At 42.8% G+C, this 20,729-nt stretch overlaps 1 pseudogene; it reads right to left on the bottom strand.

The window, feature by feature from the left end:
* Positions 1-11,098: 11,098 nt before the first annotated feature.
* Positions 11,099-17,538, bottom strand: LOC144134149 (uncharacterized; annotated as a pseudogene).
* Between the last annotated feature and the right edge of the window lie 3,191 nt (positions 17,539-20,729).

Here is a 20,729-nt window from a genome sequence, read left to right as displayed (position 1 = left end):
TTAGGACGTAAGACACGAAAAAGACTGTGGCTACGAAAGTCACCCTCAGTCTGACTGTAGCATTGTTCCCGTTTGACCAAATCATCCTTTGAACAGATCACACCAACAACAGCACACATAATTCCCATCACTACATTGAGCAATTGTTACTCTGTCGCGCAATCTTATATTACTGCGAGTTATTAACGCTTTCATTTAAATTTACCTTATACCAAACCCGTGAACACAACTCTAGGCCATCATCAGGCTTTAATTATTTTACCAATCCCACGCCCAGTGGTAGGAGACCGCGGTAGATCTATTGTATCTTTTCATTAAAAATTCTTCTTAGATAACTCAAAATGCGCCTCTTTCGCAGACACACCTGAACCGGAGCATTATGGTCGCCAGAGCTCCATCTACTGGGGTCGACCTGGAACCACAACAAAGGTAGGAAAGAACCACTTTTTTCTATCAGTGATTCAAATGCAGCGCGTAACGTAATTTGCATGGGGGGTACTATGACAAAAGGGTACTATGACAGGCTACAACTGCAGCAAAAACGTGTCCTCCGAATTTTTCTTAACCACACCGGCCCTGGCCGCCGCGGTGGCTAAGTCGTTATAGCGCTGGTCTGCTGGCTCGGAAGACGCGGGATCGAAACCGGCTGCGGCGGTCGAATTTCGATCCAGGTGAAATTCTAGAGGGCCGTGTACTCTGCGATGTCAGTGCACGTTGAACAACCCCAGGCGGTCGAAATTTCCGGAGCCCTTCACTATGGCGTCTCTCATAGTATGAGTCGCTTTGGGACGTTAAACCACATAAACCAAACCAAACCAAACCAAAGCACACTGGCCCTATTAGATTGTTGTCGACGCTACCAATTTTTCCCAGATCTGATGTTTTACCAGCAAGTAAATTCTTTCTATGGATACTCGGACAGCGAATATATAAAAAGAAACTCCACAGTGTTCAGACACGTTTTGGCTCAATATAATATCCGTAACCCTAAATGCAGAAAGAAAAAGTCAAAACAAATTATGGAAAACAAGATCTGGAATACCAGGTAATAGACGTGTTAAATAACTCTGCTTCTGTTTTAGATTTTTGCCTACCCAGAAAAAGGTTCAAACGTGAACTGCGGGCAATTTTGTTTTCCGTTGAGATTGTTAAGTAACAATGATAAATGTAAATTTTGGTTTCAATTGTTGACTTCTTTTTACGTGTTTTTGTGATATTTGAGCGAATCTTCAATGTGGTTTAAAAAAAAACTGTCCATAGGGGTTAAGTGCAGCCATGTTGTATAGGATGTGTGCGTGTACTAACTGTAACAATGCTTCTCACTTTTGTACCAGCTCTCTTCGGTACTGCTGTAGGTTGCTCGTTTTGTTACGTGGGCAGAGACCTCGTCAGGCAACCATGCTTTTAGCCTCTGCCGCCAGCATGATGATGTGATTTTACAGCAAATAAAAAGTGGCTGACTGAAAAAAAAAAGAATTCGAAAAGAAAAATCAAAAATAAGTTTGGATTTATTAGCGATCCTGAATGCTGAAACCTACCTGAAGATTATTCAGAGATTAATACTATGACAATCAAGGTGTTTAATAGAGCGGAAGCAGTAAGGTTTTCAGAACGATGTGTTTAGTGGGCGCAGCCCACTTTTTGATTTTTGCCCACGCAGGTATTTCTGCTATCCAAGATAACCCCGTAAAGAAACTGGGAATTATCACATTCTAAGCGCAGTTATTCCATAGGAACAGTTATCCAACTCAAAGAAGCTATTGCATCTGTACTGAACGTTGGCATTTCTCAGTGTTTTCTGTCCACGTCCAGCTCTCTTGGGCACAAATTTTGAAAATTAGAATATTGAAATCCACTTGTAAGGAAATATTGAACGTAATGGTGCATTACTCTGATATGTAGGAAAATCTTTCTGTTATAGTGTCTCCATCGATTCATTAAAAATTTAGACTGCCTTAGAAAAGCAATGAGGAACGCTTTTGACGATAGCAAAAAAAGGAATAAAAAAATACAAGTCTGTCGTAGGGTGATCTGCACACGAAATGATTATTATAATATAATCTTATATTATACGAAAAAATGCGTTTATAAACGGCTTCGCGCTCAATAATGCTTTTGTCCAGAAATATTGGGCATGCTTACCTACGTGCGGTACGTAATTTCTTGACCAGTAGGTGCTTATTTTCAAAAATTTTAGCAGTCTTTAATGTTGAAAATGTGACATAACCTATAAGGCGGGCCTTAGTGTACGACTACGGAGCAAGTTAGATCTTTTGATTTTCTTTGGCGAGTTACAAGAGAAAGGTTAGTATGGGCCACGTGTTTCGAATTGTTGGCTAACGAGAACGTCTCTAATGGCCAATTGCTTCCTAAAGGCTCCACTCGCTGATGTCGATTCCATGTATGGCGCCTTCTTGTCAAACAATAGTAGTGTACAAAAACCTATTCCATATATGTCGCTCATTTGTAACAAAAACACAGGGAAGCCATGAATTACAAACCAACAAATCACTCAAAACAGAAATGAAATATAGCATACACGGGAACTGCGCAAGTTCAAAGGATATTCAAGATTTCAAGCGTATAATTCGTTCAGGAAATCGCATAATTCTAAGCTTAAGAATGCTAAGCATCAGAATTTGATGGTGCCTTTGAGTGACACAAATAAACACATTATATGTTTACCAGTTTAAACACCCTTCTGCGTGGTAAAAGTGTATCTGTACTGCGAAGTCTGAATGTGGATAATACCATTGTGGCTGGCCAAGAGTTTCTGGTATGCTTACTGAGCATTTTATAGGTGTTGACACCATAAAGAGTCTTCCAGCCATAACTTCCCTTCCACTTCCCGCATCCAGGGCAATTAAAACGGTATGGTAATTATCAAAACTTCGAAACATATCAAATCTGCATTGAAGGCAATAAGAAATTCTTAATTACAAGATGTCGATGACACGAAAATTGCCAGTGTTAAACATGTGCTTCACCTGATTTTGCCTCACGAAACTATTAAAACGACTTCCGCAGCGCAGTTGTTGCTCAGAACATGCAGATTGCAAAAGTGGTGCTCCTATATTAGCGAGGTGATAAAAGTAAAAAATAATTTCGTCGTAACTTAGTAGCACGTATATTTTCAGAAGTTTTGCAAAAAAATAAAAGCAAAGTCCTTTACAATTCTTAATCAAGTTGGCACACCAGTATGGTTTGTTCAAGAAAACAATTTGCACACCAGAGTGGAAATCTCTGGGGTGGAATTTTAAAAGCAGTAACTTGGTGCCTTTCAGTTCAGAATAATCTTGACTGCGAATCACCTATGTTTCTCTTGTACGAGGCGAAAGTAATGAGGGGCTAATAAAAGGTGCGGACGGTGCATATCCCAGGACAAATGCAACAACGTATCTGCAAACTCTCCCATAACTCAGTGAATTCAACGGATTCAGCGAGTACCGATAATAGCAGCGCCTTGCAAGTTCTCTTGCAAAGGCTTACAGCTCGCGTCGAGGAGTGGCCCTCCAAGCCTCAAGTACTTTTTGCATGCCTAATACACCTGTTGTTGCCTGGAAACGTTGAAATCCACATACCGTCTTTATAAACCTCTTTTTTCTGGCTGAAAGGTCTTTCCTATTTTTCTCACCCCTTATGGCAAAATTTGAGTACATATTTTAATCGTGTCACTGTACCGAAAGCCATTCAGCGATAGCCTCCTTTATTTTGCATTCCACTTGTGCCGCATCTATTTGAACATTTTCTACAGCCTTCATGACAGAAAGAGCACACGCTTTTTGCAGTGAATGTTCCGTGTTGGAATGACGCTGTCGAAGACTTCAGCGAAATGAAAAGTTGAAGAGGAGAAGCGGCGTTTTAGACCTCAGTGGGAACAGTCGTATTTCTTCTCTGAGCCGCGAGAAATGGTGATACGTTCAATCAGCCGCAAGACTGTGTCTGTGCCGAGGTAGTACATTATCCGACGCCAATTCATGTCCTTCAATCATGACAAGTACGGTGCATTGACTGGATAGGTCCGAGACCACGAAGTGTGCAAACTGAAGGCGTCACTCGGGAAACATCGACAATTTTCCCAAAAGAAGAACGATCTTACCGGCTTGTTTGTCAGTTGCCTTAGCAAGCAGGACTGCGCGAATAAGACAGTACAGGACACGTGGGAACAAAACGACCTGGGTGAAGATTCCTCTTCTAAACCTCCTAAATAAATAAAAAGCTTTCAATACAGAGAGCATTTTCAAATGTTTTACACGAATCACTAACACCTTTTCAAGCCGGAGAGGTTACGGCCTTGATATCAAATGTAAATTTACCTGTAAAATTCCTTACAGCGATCGATCCTGATGTCTGCCAACATCCGTCACGTTCCGCAGGAGGAAGGTAAGGAGTTCACGCTTCGCTTTTTCGCTGATTCTCTCCGTAAAGTTAGCGCTATGAGAAAGGCCCATTTCAAGGAAGTTCATTAAAAAGACGCTATAAACATAATGACAGCTCTTCAATACTGTCTAGTCAAAGGAACCTTAGAAGGCACGATGATAAACATCGTCGCCTTAACCTCCCATCTCCACTAGTTTTCGGCACTGCGATTTCCTTCTCCGATTTCGAAATTACCTCGCCAATACGCCTCGTAGTTAATCAGCCAGGCCTCTTTTATTGTTATCTAGGTAGCTATGCGTATCATAAAGGTTTGCGGAACAAATTTCATTCTGAATAAACGATTGTCCCGTGCACGAACAGCTAGTAATCGTTGGCTTCGTTTTCGGCGCCACTTCGGCACACGGACATTAAGAAAATTGGGAGGAGCCTTCGGTATAGAGTGATTGGTTAATCAAGTGTGCCCTCTCCTCCCCTCTTCAATTAGGAATTTGCCCATATAAAAGCAATATGCGTATTATAAATAGCTTCTTAGATTCCTCTTTCAGGTTTCATACGTTTTTGTTATCGCTGGAGCATCGTTAAGATGAATCCTGCAGTTAAAATTTAATCTTTGACACCTGAAGTTTTCGCATTCTTTCAAATACAAGGCGCTTTTTCTGAAAATTAAAGCAAAGATGTCAATTCAAATGGCATTAAAAACATTTTTCGAACTATTATATTAGCGTGTTTGGAATCATGTGCTTGGAAGATGGTTTAAGACGAAAGACTCGAAAAAGACAGACTTCGAAAGTCACTCTCAGTCTGACTGTAGCATTGTTCCCGTTTCACTACAATATCATTTGAACAGATCACACCAACAACAACACAATTAATTACCATCACTACTTTGAGGGAATTGTTACTCTGTCGCGTAATCTTATATTACTGCGAGATATTAATGCTTTCAATTAAATTTACTACATACAAAACACGAAGAACACAACACTATGCCATCATCAGGCTTTAATTACTTTTCGATCCCACGCCCAGTGGTGAGAGAGCCCGGTAGATCTATTCTATCTTTTCATTAAAAATTCTTGTTAACTCACTGAAACTTCTGAACCAGAGCAATATGGTCGCCAGAGCTCCATCTACTGGGGCCGACAACAAATGTAGGAAAGAACCACTTTTGTCTATCATTGATTTAAATGCAGCGTGCCACGCTATTTGCATTGGGGGTACACAATTCGCAAAATATAAATCAAAAATAAGTTTGAATTTACTAGTGATCCCAAAAGCTGAAACCTACCTGAATATTATGACGAGACTGACACTATTACAATCAAGTCGTTTAGTAGAGCCAAGTCAGTCAGGTTTTAGGGAACCATGTGTCTAGAGGGCACCGCCCGTTTTTTGAATTTCGCCCTCGCAGGTATTTCTGCTATCCAAAATACCCCATAAAAAATTGAAATTATCACGTTCTAGACGCACCTACTTCCTTAGGAAGAGGTGTCCTACTCAAACAATCTATATTTTATCTGTACTGAACGTTGCCAATTCTTAGTGTTTCCTACTCATATGAGCTTTCTCGTGCAAAAATTTTGATTAGGAAATTGAACGACACTTTTATGGAAATATTCAACGTAATGGTCCAATATTCTGATATGTAGCAAAATCTTCCTTTTAAACTGTCTCTATCGATTGATCGATCAGTTAAGACTGCCATAGAAAAGCAATAGGGAACACTTTTGACGATAGCAAGAGAAGGAATAAAAAATATATACACGTTTGCAGTAGGGTGATCAGCAGACGAAGTGATTGTTACAATGAAATCTTATATTATACGAAACAATATCGTTGAAAACGGTTTACAGTTCAAAAAAGCTTTTGTCCTGATTTGCTGGGTATGCTTACTTAGTGTGAGGTGGGTAATTTCTTCACGAGGACGTGCTTATTTTCTAAATTTTCAGCGGTCTTTAATGTCTGAAAGTGGCACGTAACCTATAATGTGGGCCTTACACTCTAATCCCGGTAACCCTTAATATAGGTGCACACTTTCACAAATTTGTGCACCGATAATTTTCAGAGTTACAGCGTACCGCATAAGTTTTAGCAGTTACACTGTACCTGTGAATTTGGTGTCTGCCATGAACTGGATGCAGGTTACGCTGTAACCCTCAGCGTTGCTCTCATTTTTGAGAAATTTAAAGGTTAAGCGGTAACCCTCAATCTTACCGTCCGCTGTGCATATTTTGCAAGTTACGTCGCAACCTTAATCCTATCTTAGTACTTCACAGGTTACATGTTAACTCTCATTTTCTTCTTTCAATTTATGCATTCATGCATACTGACGCCCTTGCGTTTCACCTCCGAAACTCGGCTCGGTTCGAACATAAGACATATGGCTCAGTAGCCGAGGTCCCATGGAGGTTCGAACCACTATGGCGGGTTAATGTGTAAACAAATAAGTCTTCGACCCGTCCAAGTTTAAGATAACTGTACTGCGCAGTAGTAAAATGCGCGCTTCAATGTTAAGCCGCTGTTGTGCACGTGTAAAAAGGAACAAATGGTATGAGGCACAATTTGTTTTATTGAACCTCACTGCTTGAAAATAATATACATAGTGAGAACGGGCCAGACTTTGGCTGTGTAAAGATTACTAACAAACCTTCGCGGCAAGCTCCACAGCTTTACAATATCTTATTCAAAACAGTCAGGAACTTCCTCAGGCGCCCTGAAACAAGGCCCCTAGGAATAATTTCCCCTGGCAGCACTATTTTTTGCACCAGAAAAAGAATTTGTGAAAAAGCAGAGGGATACTCCAAGTTCTTGACATAATAGATGAGAAGACAAATAATTATTGCACGCTGCAGGCCACCTGAGGACACTCTGATGACTTCGTTTAGGCTGCCAGCAAAAACAAACGTTCCGTCCGTGGAAGTGTAGATGTGAGGCGCCATCACATGTACTTCGCCTGCCGGCAGTGCCGCCTACAAAAAAAAAAGGAAGAGGTACTTAACACAGAAGTGAGTTACCTGCTCCCATACGAAGCAGTTTAATAGTGCTCTAAGAGTCATGGTTGCGACATACAGGCGAGGAAGATTTATCGTACACTCGTTTCACTGCTTTATCTCTCCTGTTATGCAGATTTTTAAAGGAGATTGGAAGCACAAGGTGCACCTCAATTACACAATTCGGCCGCCGCGGTGGCTCAGTGGTTATGGCACTCGGCTGCTGACCCGAAAGACGCGGGTTCGATCCCGGCCGCGGCGGTTGAATTTCTTTGGAGGAGAAATTCTAGAGGGCCGTGTACTGTGCGATGTCAGTGCACGTTAAAGAACCCCAGGTGGTCGAAATTTCCGGAGCCCTCCACTACGGCGTCTCTCATAGCCTTAGTCGCTTTGGGACGTTAAACCCCATCAAATGAAACCATCAATTACACAATTCATCTTTAAATCTCATTCAGCTATCTAAACTTTAGCAAGGCTGTTGACGCACCCTCACGCCTTGAGGCAACGGAAATCACGGCGGCAAGCGAATAGACACGGGAAACACGCATTGTACGCCGGCCGGCATGATGGATGGAAAGCGCTAGACCAAGTAAGGCATAGTAACAGCGCCTCGCGCCATGTGTTCGCCCGACATTACATTGCCTACGGGATCGGCCTATTCACCAATTACTGGGAAGATAAAGAAGGGCAGGCTCAGAAGTTCGCGTCTTCACCGTACCCTTTTCTCTCCCTCTTTCATATCCCTCTCCCATATCTAAACATGGCAGCGGTCGACTGCCTATATATAGTCGCGGTCATAGGTGCGCGCTCTTTCATCTTTCTTCAATCTCACGAAAACAAATGCCTTTCAGCCATCGATACCCTCCCATTCCCTTGAGATGACGACGGCCACTATCACTTTATAATAATGCACTTGAAGCTAGCGGGCTCTTCGTCATAATCAGTATTTTAGGAGCCCCCGCGCTATCGCTTTATTTTTATAATTCGCAATTAGTGCCCAGAAAAATTTGGTACTGATGCAGCAATTCCGTTACTCTTGAGAAGATTTTGTCGTAGATTTACCTTCGGGTTCGCAGTGCTATTCTGCACCAAATTAATGTTGAAAACCTCTTCAATGGAAGCACGTGAGGTGCAGTGGAAAACAGGATATTCTTTTTTCGATCATGTAATTCTGAAATATTCTGTAGCAGTGTTTCGTGGATTATGACAAAGAGCCCGCTAGCTTCAAGTGCATTATTATAAAGTGATAGAGGCCCTCGCCATCTCAAGGGAATGGGAGGGTATCGATGGCTGAAAGGCATTTGTTTTCGCGAGATTGAATAAAGATGAAAGAGCACGCACCTGTGACCGCGACTATATATTCTTTTTCGATCATGTAATTCTGAAATAGGCTGTAGCAGTGTTTCGTGCTTGCTGTCGTTGACATCATTACAGGGGGAGGTCAGTAAAGAAAATACGAAACCCTGCTTAATGAAAATGAAAACTTGAAAAATATTAGTAAGTTATCAAAAGGTTCCCATGCAAATATCATTGCTTGCTTTGCAATCCTTAAATAAAATATAATTATTCAAGGATTTGAACCGCGTAAAACACTGCACAAGAAATTAGCCACACCATGCCATGAAGCAACACAAGTAGTGGTTTTTGCTACATCTTTTCTGCACTCTTGCCTATGATGATACCATGCTTTGCACTTTTCAGCCCTTCAGGTACAAGTTATCCATACTGCACATCTTGCTGCAGTAAAAGGTATTTCCATAATGATATTTATGGCAGTCATTTAAAACTACAACCAGCCATGATAAGGTTAATTGCTTCAGTGACCCAGTCAACACGAGATCCTTCCTCAGAATGCCTTATAAATGCATACAAAACTCCTATTGCAACGCAACACAACAAATAAAATATTGGAAAGTCTGTACTGCAGTGCTCCCATCATGCATCCACCTGCTACTGAAAGATGTGCATTATTAGAGGAAACAAAAATTTGGATGGCTCTCAAAACATCGAGTGGATGGCTACTGATACGAATACCGGTACAGCCTCCATATGCATACCTCTATTACCAAACTGTGAGTGACCTTCCCTTGCAAGTGTTTCACAAGGTCCAATAGGGTAGACTCTCTTTGCTCCTTCTCTGAGAACACTTCTGCAGCAGTTGCAAGCTTTTTTTCAAGATCCACAATACTGGAATGAAAGCGAAGTTCCACTTCAATGCAGACCTGCAAAAATACCAAATGATCAAAATGAGCATTATTCGGCACTATATGTAACTCATTAACAAAAACAAACTCATTTCTTGTAGACTACTTTGCAATATTAGAAATCACTAGATGTGATTCTTCCACACCTTTGGCTAACCTATTATAGGATCAAATATATGGTGTAGAGCAATTAGAAAAAGAGATGCTGATGGCTTGACACATCAGACTACGAAAAACATTATGAGCTACTGAATCATTTAGGCCGACCAGATGTTCTAGGCAACCCTGGCAGATAATGTTACAACACTCAGCAAAGCAATCATGAGATGTCACTCTACACATTGTTTTCGGAACTTCAAGCCTGACAGAATTACATCGCACACTCTTGTGCCATATCACAGTGCAAGAGCAGTTGCGAGCTTACAATTTCTTCCATCAAGAAGTACTGTGGGAGGGGTCCATGTGTGTTTTTAGCCGGTCTGCAAGTGTAATCTCAAGTAGGACCCTCATTCTTGCAATGTCGTAGATAACACCATTCAAGCTGCTTGAAGATAAGGCCTGAAATGAATGTCAGCAATGTACAACAACCACAAATTCAGATGCACAGCTGGAGTGAAAATGCTGAGAAATTTTAATTAGCAAATGTGTAACTGCAAACCTGCAACTCCACAGCAGCATCCTCTTTTGTAATGGCTGGGGGGGGGGGGGGGGGGGATTGAGCCACGATGGAAAATCTCTTTTTTTTCCCTGTGCCTCCGAACTTTTCTTCCAACTGACAGCCTGCTTATGAACACACTCTGCAACACAAAGTCACCGTGACGGCTGAATATTCCATGTCTTCAGATAGGCCAGCATGCCTGGTTGAATAATTTAACGTTTGTTACTATTAAAACCTCGCCTTCTAATTTCATTACAAGCATTATTCTCCCTTTCTACCAGGATACCAAACATGCCTACCTTTAGGTCATTTAGTATCGCCCTAGATAAATGACTCACATAAACCTGGTTTCGTGTTCGACGAAGATTGCTGCCCGGTTGGGGATCATCCCACTTGAGAAGTGGGTACTTTGTAAGAAGTGCGTCTCCAAGAGCCTTGTACAGCCAGCGGCACTCTGCTGTGTTGTTGCTCATTATAAGATCATTTTCACTACAGGTGATGAAAGAAAAGAAACATGCTAGACATGTGGACAATATCAGAAGCATGCAATAGCATAAGCAAATAAAATCTGTGCATATAGATGAAAACAATAGCATTCATAAACTTGCATTCTGCACATAGTAAAGTTGCACTTACTCCAAAAACAATGCAATTTCTGCACGGAGCTGCTTGCAGAGCCTTTTCTGCTGGATTTCAGAAACCATTTTTCCGTACAGGACTGGTTGCACACCTTCAGAAAATGCTGGCACGTTTCGAAGAAGCCAATCATAGAATTCCTGGGGTGAAGAAAGTCACTTTATTGCAATAATTTACACTACATCTGCAGGCTCCAAATTGTAAAAAAAACAGTGTTTCTGCAAAATCACTTAAAGTGGGGACTCGTGCAAGCACCTTGTAATGGCGTAAAGCTTACCACGTTTCGCATATGTGAAAAGTGGCCATGGATAGAAAAGGGATTCAGGATTGATGACCAAGGAATGTGTAGTTTTCATGAGAACATAGGCATTCACACGCTTTGAGTATGCGACATTAAGCAATATATGCACAACCAAGAAAAGGCTGTCTTTCCAAACTACAAAGCTTTCTAGTTCACCAAATAGTTGCTCACCATCTTTGGAAAATACTATGACATTGGACACAGAAAATTTCACATTAGAAACAAAAGCAAATGGCACAGATGTAGCGGCCTGTCCGATTTCACTTGATTCTAACCCACAGCGCAGGAAGGCAGCAGTCAAAATGAAAGGCATACCTAATTGTATACCGCTGTTGTAGTATGCACTTGCTACCTTAGGGCGATGTGGTCCGTCCCACAAGTCACTAGACATCTTCATCTGAAAATAGTCAGCTACTGATAGTAGAATATTTCTAAAATTCCAAAATTTTTTCGACTTTGGAAGGCTATTTTTGCTTTCGAATCGCATAGTCCAGTGATGATGAGAAGGACCAAAGTGCCTTATTTGTGTTGTCATATGCAGGAGCATGTGCAGTTTCGGCCGAATAGATCTGAGCCATAAAGTTTCACAAAAAGTTCACTGTGGCGTGCAATTAAATCCTCAACATTCCCAAGTGCATCTGAAGATATTACAGGTTAAAGCAACAACTGGGAGATGATGCATAGCAACAGAAAGCACTCACAATGTAGCTCATCCTCAGCACAGTCTGGCATAAAGTTATCTATCATAAAAAGAAAGTGCAACATCAGTACAATGCTAGAACTAGCTGAATAAGGAAAACTGCAGTCTGGATCAAGGATTAAGGTGACCCATGATGCATCTCTAACAATAAACTTGATAAAGAGTGACAACTCATGGGGAACAATGCCCTCCAGCAATATATGCATGGGGTCATACAACAGATCTGTCAGGAGTGAAAAGTGGGTGATCTTCTCGAGTACAGACCTGGAATTGATGCCACATTTTGCAGAAAGTTCAGTTCGATTTTTTTTTTGAGTCAGCAGTATCCAGCTGCAGCAACCAGTTTTCATACTGGCCCTGTGTGCGCAGTGGGCACTCTACCTCATAATGAAACAGGTGAAATTCTGTTGTTGGCACCATGCATGATCTGCATGCAAGGCGAACATTCCTGCTAAATGCTTCTTTGAATCCTCCGATGTTATGGCACGACAAAGCGTCGCCGACATAAGCAAGCACAAATCCAAAAAATGTGTTCTCACCATGCAATGTCTTTAGTTTGCACCCAGTTTCTAAATCATTAACTGTAGAAATGAAATCATCAAGTAGACTGCCTTTTGCTTCTGCTGACTTCAGATCTTTTCACTTTCCTACTGCCAGAAGAAAAATGGTACTTAATATAGACCTCTCAGATGGTGTGATGTTAACAAATGAGACATAGAATACTGTCAGTTTGCCTCTTAAACCACGTTTCATACCAATCACATTTGCCAATTCAATGTCATCACAATAAAGCAGTATTACAACCAAGTTTTCTTCATGAGAGCGCACAACTGGGTGGTTTTGAAATCTAGTGCCATCGGTGAAATCTTTCAATAGATGGCTTTCTGAAGAACCAACTCTGGATTGAAAGCGGCTCAAAAAGCTTGGGTGGTGCATCAAATTTTCAAGTAGGTCTCTTAAACGAATAAAATAGCCTTTCTCTCCAGAAGGAAATATCACTTCCTTTGGAGGAACATAGATTCTTTGAGAAGTGTACATTGCCTTGCGTGCTTTAGAATTATTAACAGCAGAAACATCAAGTGTTACACCAGCGGTCATCAGAATATCCTGCACTCCGTTTACTACAACATCTAGAGCTGCTTTCGAGCAACGGTGCTGTGCCTCAAGTTGTCGTGCTAGACATGACAGCTTAGTCAGCAAATGTGAATTTGATGACGTTTTGGAAGCCTCTATACAACTTTCTGTATCAAAACCTTCAAGGCTCAGCTGCTCACTTTAGCTACTCGCAGACCAAACAGTTGTAATACATGGTGCATGTCCTCCAGCCTGAGCCCCACCAATCCGCGTGTCATTCATATCAACGTACACACAAACATTACTTTCATCAGATTTTGAGAAATCATTATCAATGTGCAACTTGTAATGTGACATGCGGAGAAACCATTTGTGACACTTTACACACACTAATTTTACGTTATTCATATGTACATCTCTTATGTGCCATGAAAATGCATAAAAGTATCATGTGGTGAACCTGCATGCAGTGCAGGTGTGCCTTCTGACCTTGGGCTTTGTGGGCGGTTTTGAGAGCTGGCAGATGCGGTTGTCGTCTTCCATGCCAGAGTTGGTATGGTGCACCTCTTCTGTATCTGTAGACATGAGGATGACTGAAGTGAGATACCTGTATCTGACTTCATGCATTTTGTATGCTAGATCTGGCACAGCATAAAGTGTGCATTTTCCATCAGTGGTAAACTAGGAGAGAGAGTACGGTAAGGGTGCAGGAAAAGTGTATACTGCAAAATTTGTGCTGATTGCATGAAAGTCAAAATTATTGCACAAGCAGGTATACTGCAGAAAGTCCCACATCAGATCGATCAGGATTTAAAATTGCTGTACTCTTAAAGATTGTAAATGTTTATCTGCAGCTACTTTAATTTGTAGCTCAACCTAGGTGGAAAAGCAATTCTAAAAAAAGCGTTCCTGCCCATTCCGCCAGCTGTTGTTTCTAGATAAAGAACTCAAATCATTGTTTTCATACGCTGCCCACAACAAGGGGCAGGACACTGTGTAGTTCGTCTGAACCTTATGCCATCATAAGGGGAAATGCCTTCAGTCCAGCAGACGATATATGCATAAATAAAACTGTTATTCATGTGCTATGAGGTAAAGCCACATTCCTGTTTGGTGATGAGACGCACCTTGTGAAGTGCTAGGCGGCGCCAAAAATGAAAAATGTGGATCGCCTTGCGTGCCGTGATCACTCCAATCTGAAAGTTTATGCAAATAAATATTTCATGACAACCAGAAACTGGTACGGCTGATATGCTGCAACACCCCCAAATTTGTGCATGCAGTCTAATTTTCATAAATAATTCCCAATATCGTGGAAAAGCCACAGCATACTATGCAATCACAAAAAAAAGTAATATCTCTTTAGCTTAGGAGTAACACAAAATTTCCAGGTCTTTCAGAAAATAATAAATATACAAGCATTCTCCACCAATTGGATATTATAGCTGAAGTTGGGTCCCTACAAAAACAAAATCTGCAAAATTAAAAAAACGGACTGCACTGTGTTGTCAACACACGACAAAGCCTTTGCATTTTCTAGCAGATGTCGGTCTAAATACGTTGCTGCACATTAGGCGTACTAAACAGTCTCGGCCTTTCAAGCAACACCGAACACAGCAGACCTTGTCGGGAACATAATTACTGCCTCTCCCATACTCAAAGAGTAGATATAAGGATGAAATTGTTTTATAGGGACCCCAGTGGGTTTGGCGCATAGGCACATGAACGGCAGCATAATCATGGCTTTCTATGCAAGGGCAAGCAGTCTTCTGCTGTGGTTTATACTGCACAAAGCGATTGCTTCCTGCAAGACGCTTTTCGCCTCTTCCTACATGAGGCTCCATAATTTCCATGCGCAGAGAATGCATAAGCTGCCAAATGTGCGGGTGTCCCACCTATGTTTTGAAGTCACCACTCAGTTGCCCATTGTCAAATTAGGTAGGACACCAATTTCAGTCAAATTCGGATGAAGGCAAATTTTTGAAGACCAGAGGGCCAACTTTTGGAGGCGGCCCACCTAAATTTTAACGCCACCACTTAATTGGCCAGACTGAAATTAGGCTGGACACCAATATTGGTGAAATTCGACAGGTCAAATTTCTAGGGCCCAGAGAGGCAACTTTCGGAGGCGGCCCACCTATATTTGGAAGTCAGCACTGAATTAGCCATACTCAAAATGTGTAAACACCTATTGTGGTCAAATTCGGACAGGGCGAAATCTTGGGGGTCCTGAAAGGCAATTTTTGGAGCAGGCCCAGATAAATTTTGAAGTCACCGCACAATTGAACGTATTCAAATTATCTTCGACAGCAGTTTTGGTCTAGCGCAAGCCAGTTCAAAATTTTCACATTTTGGTGGTTCAGAGGGTGATTCTATTTTTTTGTCGGAGGCGGGGGGGGGGGGGGGGCGTACTCGGACACATGCCGGTCCTTTTCGAGAGGTTAGAGAACAAGGTCATCTGATGAATTCACGTTTTTCACAATATTTTCCCCTAAACTATCGTGATTAATCTACCTTGAACATTAGCTTCACAAAAAACAAAAATTTGTCGCGCATAGATGGCACACTGACCATTTTCGCCCACCGTTTCTTGCGTGGAGACGTCTGGCACATCAACGTTGGTGGTTGCTTCTATTGAACCTGCATTAAAGCAGTGCCAGCTAGACCGTACACTAGATAAAAAAAATCGGCAAACAACACAATCTCGTGATGTCAAACAAAAGAGAAAGACGACGCTCAGTTTACCGAGTCAAAATGTCTTCATGCGTTTCCAACAACGCGGCGCGCAGTTCTAACAAATTCACTACACTGGCTTCACAGGCAAGTGCACATGAAAGCAAAAATACGAGTTCTCAAATGACATGACGTGAGAAATGCTTATCGCGGGGATTCTCAAAACTGCTGTGACTGAGTTAGCCGCAATCTAATGGCACTGCAACCTGCGCTGGGGACTAGAAAGATAAATTGCCCTTTTCGTCGCCAACAGTACAGCTGCAAGGGTGAAATTCATTGCGGAAAAAGCTTAGCCTGTTATACAGCCGGCTCCCTACCTATATTTCGATATGCTGTTATAAATACAGCTACTAAATATACTCGCCCTACAGTGTACTTTGTTAAACTAAATATATTTAAGGCACATAGTAGATTGAACATTACAAAAATTACGAGGACGCTTAAGCTTCGCTTTAAGAGTAGACGCGACAGCGCCTACCCTTCCTTTTTGGGATGGCCCGGGCCATATTTAGAGGTCTCCATCGTGTTCGCCGTAGTCGAATTGGGCTGGACAGCAATTTTTGTCCTAATCGACCAAGGCGAAATTTCGGGGTTGTGGTGGCTAAATTTAAGAGCGGCCCATGTCAAGTTTAGAGGTCGCCATTGTGTTCGCCGTAGTCGAATTAGGCTGGACATAAATTTGGTTCAAATCAACCGAGGTCAAATTTCGCAGGTGGGCAGGCCAAATTTGGAGGTCCCCATCGTGTTCGCCATAGCCGAAATAGGCTGGATATCAATTCTGGTCCATATCGGCTGAAGTCAAATTTCGGAGGTGGTTGGGCCAAATTTGGAGGTCACTATCGCGTTCTCCGTAGTTGAATTAGGTTGGGCATAGATTTTGGTCCAAATGGGCCGAAATCATATTTCGGGGGTGGATGGGCCACATTTCGGTGTGGCCTGGCCCAAATTTGGAGGTCACCACCATGTTCGTCATATTCGAATTAGGTAGGACATCGGTTTTGTTCCAAATCGGCCGAAAACAAATTTTAGGGGTGGGTGAGACAAAGTTGGGAATGGCCTGGGCCAAGTTTGGAGGTCGACACCGTGTCCGCCGCAGTCGAATTAGGTCGACTTTGGTCCAAATCGGCCGAGGTCAGATGTGTTCACATAGTCGAGTTAGGTTGGACATCGATTTTGGTCCTTAGGTGACCTCTGGTTTGATAGGGAGGCAGACACTTTGTGCCCAAAGGAAAAGGATTTTTCGCTCACGTGCAACGCCACCCAGCCACCCTTCACCGACTGTTCCTCCAACACAAATTAGTGTTCCATAGTGCAGCCTATCATAAAGACACCTGGAGAAGAAGGCACGCTGCTTCCGAAACGTGAGGCTCAATTAAGTCGACATTGGGCTGGCAGCATTGCGCCATTCGTAACATACACAATACTCGCAGTCAAAGGCGGCGCAGTCACTATGCCACGTGTGAAAACAGAACAACAGGAATCCTGCACATGTGTTCCCTGTCGAGCTGCTGAGCTCCCTGTTTCATCCGAAAGGTTTACTCACGAAGTCGCACTTAGCGCACAATAATGCACGCAAGCAAAGCAAGAGATGCGCTACACAGAGTTCTACTAAAGCGCTAAATTTCCCCCCTTTGTTCACGTGCAAACAAGCTTGCTACAGCAACATAAGTAACCACGAGGTAAAAATCCACGTAAAGGTACTCACCAATCTCGTTTATCTTCCCCTGCGCTGCCGGGCAGTGTCCGCAGTACTCGCACTTCAGTTTCAATTCCGGCAAAACCATGTACTGCGGGCAGTCACAGTTATCTTCAGTGCACATCCCGCGCAAGTCGCCAAACACGTCCCTGCTGCTGGCAGCCATCTTGACTTCTATCCCATCGTCCACTCGTGAAACGAGATGGCGCATCTTTGGCGAGCGCCTTCGCAGTTATTCTCCTTCTCCTCCTCCTCTCTCTGAGAGCTGCGCACGCGGCCAGCGCCAACCGTGCTGCCGCAAGCGAAAGGCGGACAGAGTAGCGAAGCTCCCACGGAGAGGCTACGCACAGTTTCCGTACACACTATCGGTCTCGGGAAGTGAGAAAGAACTCTCTTGCGCCGTCACGTGGACTCTTGAGTGCGCGCGTGCCTGCTCGGTATAGCCCCGCGCTTGACAGCTCAGATGCCCACATGGTCTCGAAATTGATGTCATCCGTGTCGCTGGCATCTTTTCGCTACCTCGGGCCTTTCTTTACTGAGATCCAATCCTCTCCGCATTCTATGGACGTGACATGCAAGAAGTCCTATCACAACATTTCCAATCCTTGTTAAAGGGCCTAATTGGACGATATTTAACCTTACAATAACACAACTACATTATGCTTCCTTGCTAAAAATCATGCACCGAGCTTATGTCGCTGGAATTATCATTTAAAACGTGCCATAACACGACGCGCAGGATAAGCTTCTACTTCATTCCGCATATACGATGCACATGCTAACACGCTTTTTGCTTTGCAGCGGTGCGCACAAAAGAATACCCGCTTCGCGGGCTCCGCAATGCAAATGCAAGTGGTAAAAGATGGCGGCAGCGAGAAAACAGCCGACCCGGCTTCCCCGCCTTCCGTCTTGTCGGGATGCGTCGCATGGCGGGAAAAGCATGCAGTGGCCTCGAAAAAGAAACAAGGTTTTTTTTTCGTTTCAACGGGATCGCCGCGCCGATTATAGGTTACCGTAATCTGAGAGGTGCGTTTTATCGGTTACAAAACCAGAAAAACCGCTTATGGGCATTTTTTCTATGGGTTACAAGGCAGCTCCTTCAACAGTAACTTATAAAACGCACCTCTTGAGTCGTTGTAACCTATGCATCGGTCAAGAATAATCAAAACATCAAAAACATTCGCGCTGTAACGCTTATTTTAGACGCATTTATTGTGTGTAACTCCTATATAGGTAGCTTTATGGGTTACCGGGATTAGAGTGTACGACTGCGGTGCAATTTATATCCTTTGATTTTCTTTGGGGAGTTGCAAGAGATGGGTAAGTCGGTATGGGCCACGTGTTTCGACTTGTTGGCTCCCGAAAACGTCTCTAGTGGCCAATTGCTTTCTAGAGGCTCCACTCGCTGATGTCGATTCCATTTATGGCGCCTTCTTGTCAAACAATAGTAGTATAGAGAAAACTCTTTAACATATGTCGCTCATTAGTAACAAAAACTCACGGAAACCATGAATTACAAACCAGTAAATCGCTCGAAATAAAGATACAATATAAGATACCCTGGAATATCATAGGTTCAAAGGATGCGTCAAGATTTCAATCGTTTAAATCGTTCCGGAATCACATAATGCTAAGCTTAAGCATGCTAACCAAGAGAACTTGATTGTGCTTTTGAGTGACACAAAAAACACATTATTTTTTAACCATTTAAACAATCTTCTGCGAGGTTAGAGTGAAACTGCACTGCTAAGCCTGAATGTGGATAATACCATTGTGGCTGGCCAAGAGCTTTCTAGTATGCTTACTGTGCAATTTATTATTGTTGACACCATAAGCAGTCTTCCAGCCACAAGTTCAGTCCCACTTCCCGCATCCAGGACAAATATAACGGTATACGGTAAGGTATTTTTCAAAATCTTGAAGCATATGTCGTCTGGATTACAAGCAGTAAACGATTCCTTATTACCAGACGTGGATGACACCAAGATTGCCAGTGTTAAACATGTCCTTTACCTGATTTCGCGTCGCAAAATTTTAAAAACCCTTTCCTGAGCGCAGTTGTTGCTCAGGATATGCACATTGCAAAAGTGGTGCTCCTATATAAAGGAGATGATAAAAGTAAAAAATGCTTTCGTGCTAGCTTAGTACCACCTATATTTTCAAGTTTTGCAAAAAAAATTAAACACACGCGTCTCTACAATTCTTAACTAATTTAGCACTCCGATATGGCTTGTTCAAGTGGAAAATTTGCACACCAAAGTGGAAATCTCTGCTGTGGAAATTTAAAAGCAGTAACTTGCTGCCATTCAATTTATTCTTGACTGTGAATCGCTTACGTTTGTTTTGTACGACGCGAAAATACTGAGGGGCAAATAAAAGGCGCGGACGGTGCATATCCCAGTAGAAGCGCAACAAAGGTATCTATAAACTCTCCCATCACCCAATGAATTCTGCGGATTCAGCGAGTACCAATAATCGCAGTGTCATGCAAGTGTTCCTCCAAAAGCTTACAGCTTGTGTCGAGGAGTGGCCCTCCAAGCCTCAAGTACTTTTTCTACGGCTGTTGCCCCTCTTCGTGCTTGGAAACGTTGAAATCCAGGCACCGCCTTTACACACCCTATTTTGTGAATAGATGGTCCTTCCAGTGTTTCTCAGCCCTTATGGCAATGCTTGCAAACCTATTTTATTTGTGTCAATGTACCGAACGCCAGTCAGAGATAGCCTGCTTTTACGTAAATTTTGGCCACATATTTTTGTTCATTTTCTGCAGCCTTTGTGACAGAATGAGCACACGCTTTATGCAATGAAAATTCCTAGTTGGCATGTTGCTTTCGAAAACTTCAGCGAAATGAAAAGTTGAAGATGATAAGTGGCGTTTTAAACGTCGATATGAACAGTCGTATGTCTCCTCTGAACTGCGAGAAAAGGTGATATTGTCGCCGACAAACGTAGAGCGGCACGAAAAAGGGGCTTTTTTAATCCGAAGGCCAGAAACCCAGCAGCGCGCTTTCAAACGGGAACGTCCTCTTCGCTCCCACACGAGCCCAGTAATGCCGCTCAGTCGCATGGCGGCGCTTCCAGAATGTGAGCAGTGTGGCATTGCCCCTCTCCTTTCAAGAGGCATCGCCTCGATGCCTCCGGCAAGGGGGATAAAGAGTGTGGAGACACCGAAAGTGCGATGGCGTGTGGTGGCAGCAATGAATGTGAACTCCGGGAGGGGCTAACGGGCGTAATACGGTTTCATGCGGGACATGTGGACGACTTCAGACTTGGGCGGGCGAGAAGACCGGACAACTCCTTGCGGGTACACTTCATAGTTCACATCGCTGAGTTGACGTAGCACCTCGTAGGGGCCGA

This window comes from Amblyomma americanum, chromosome 5, assembly GCF_052857255.1.
Source record: "Amblyomma americanum isolate KBUSLIRL-KWMA chromosome 5, ASM5285725v1, whole genome shotgun sequence".
NCBI lineage: Eukaryota > Metazoa > Arthropoda > Arachnida > Ixodida > Ixodidae > Amblyomma > Amblyomma americanum.
This window is presented reverse-complemented; position numbering and strand designations above follow the sequence as displayed.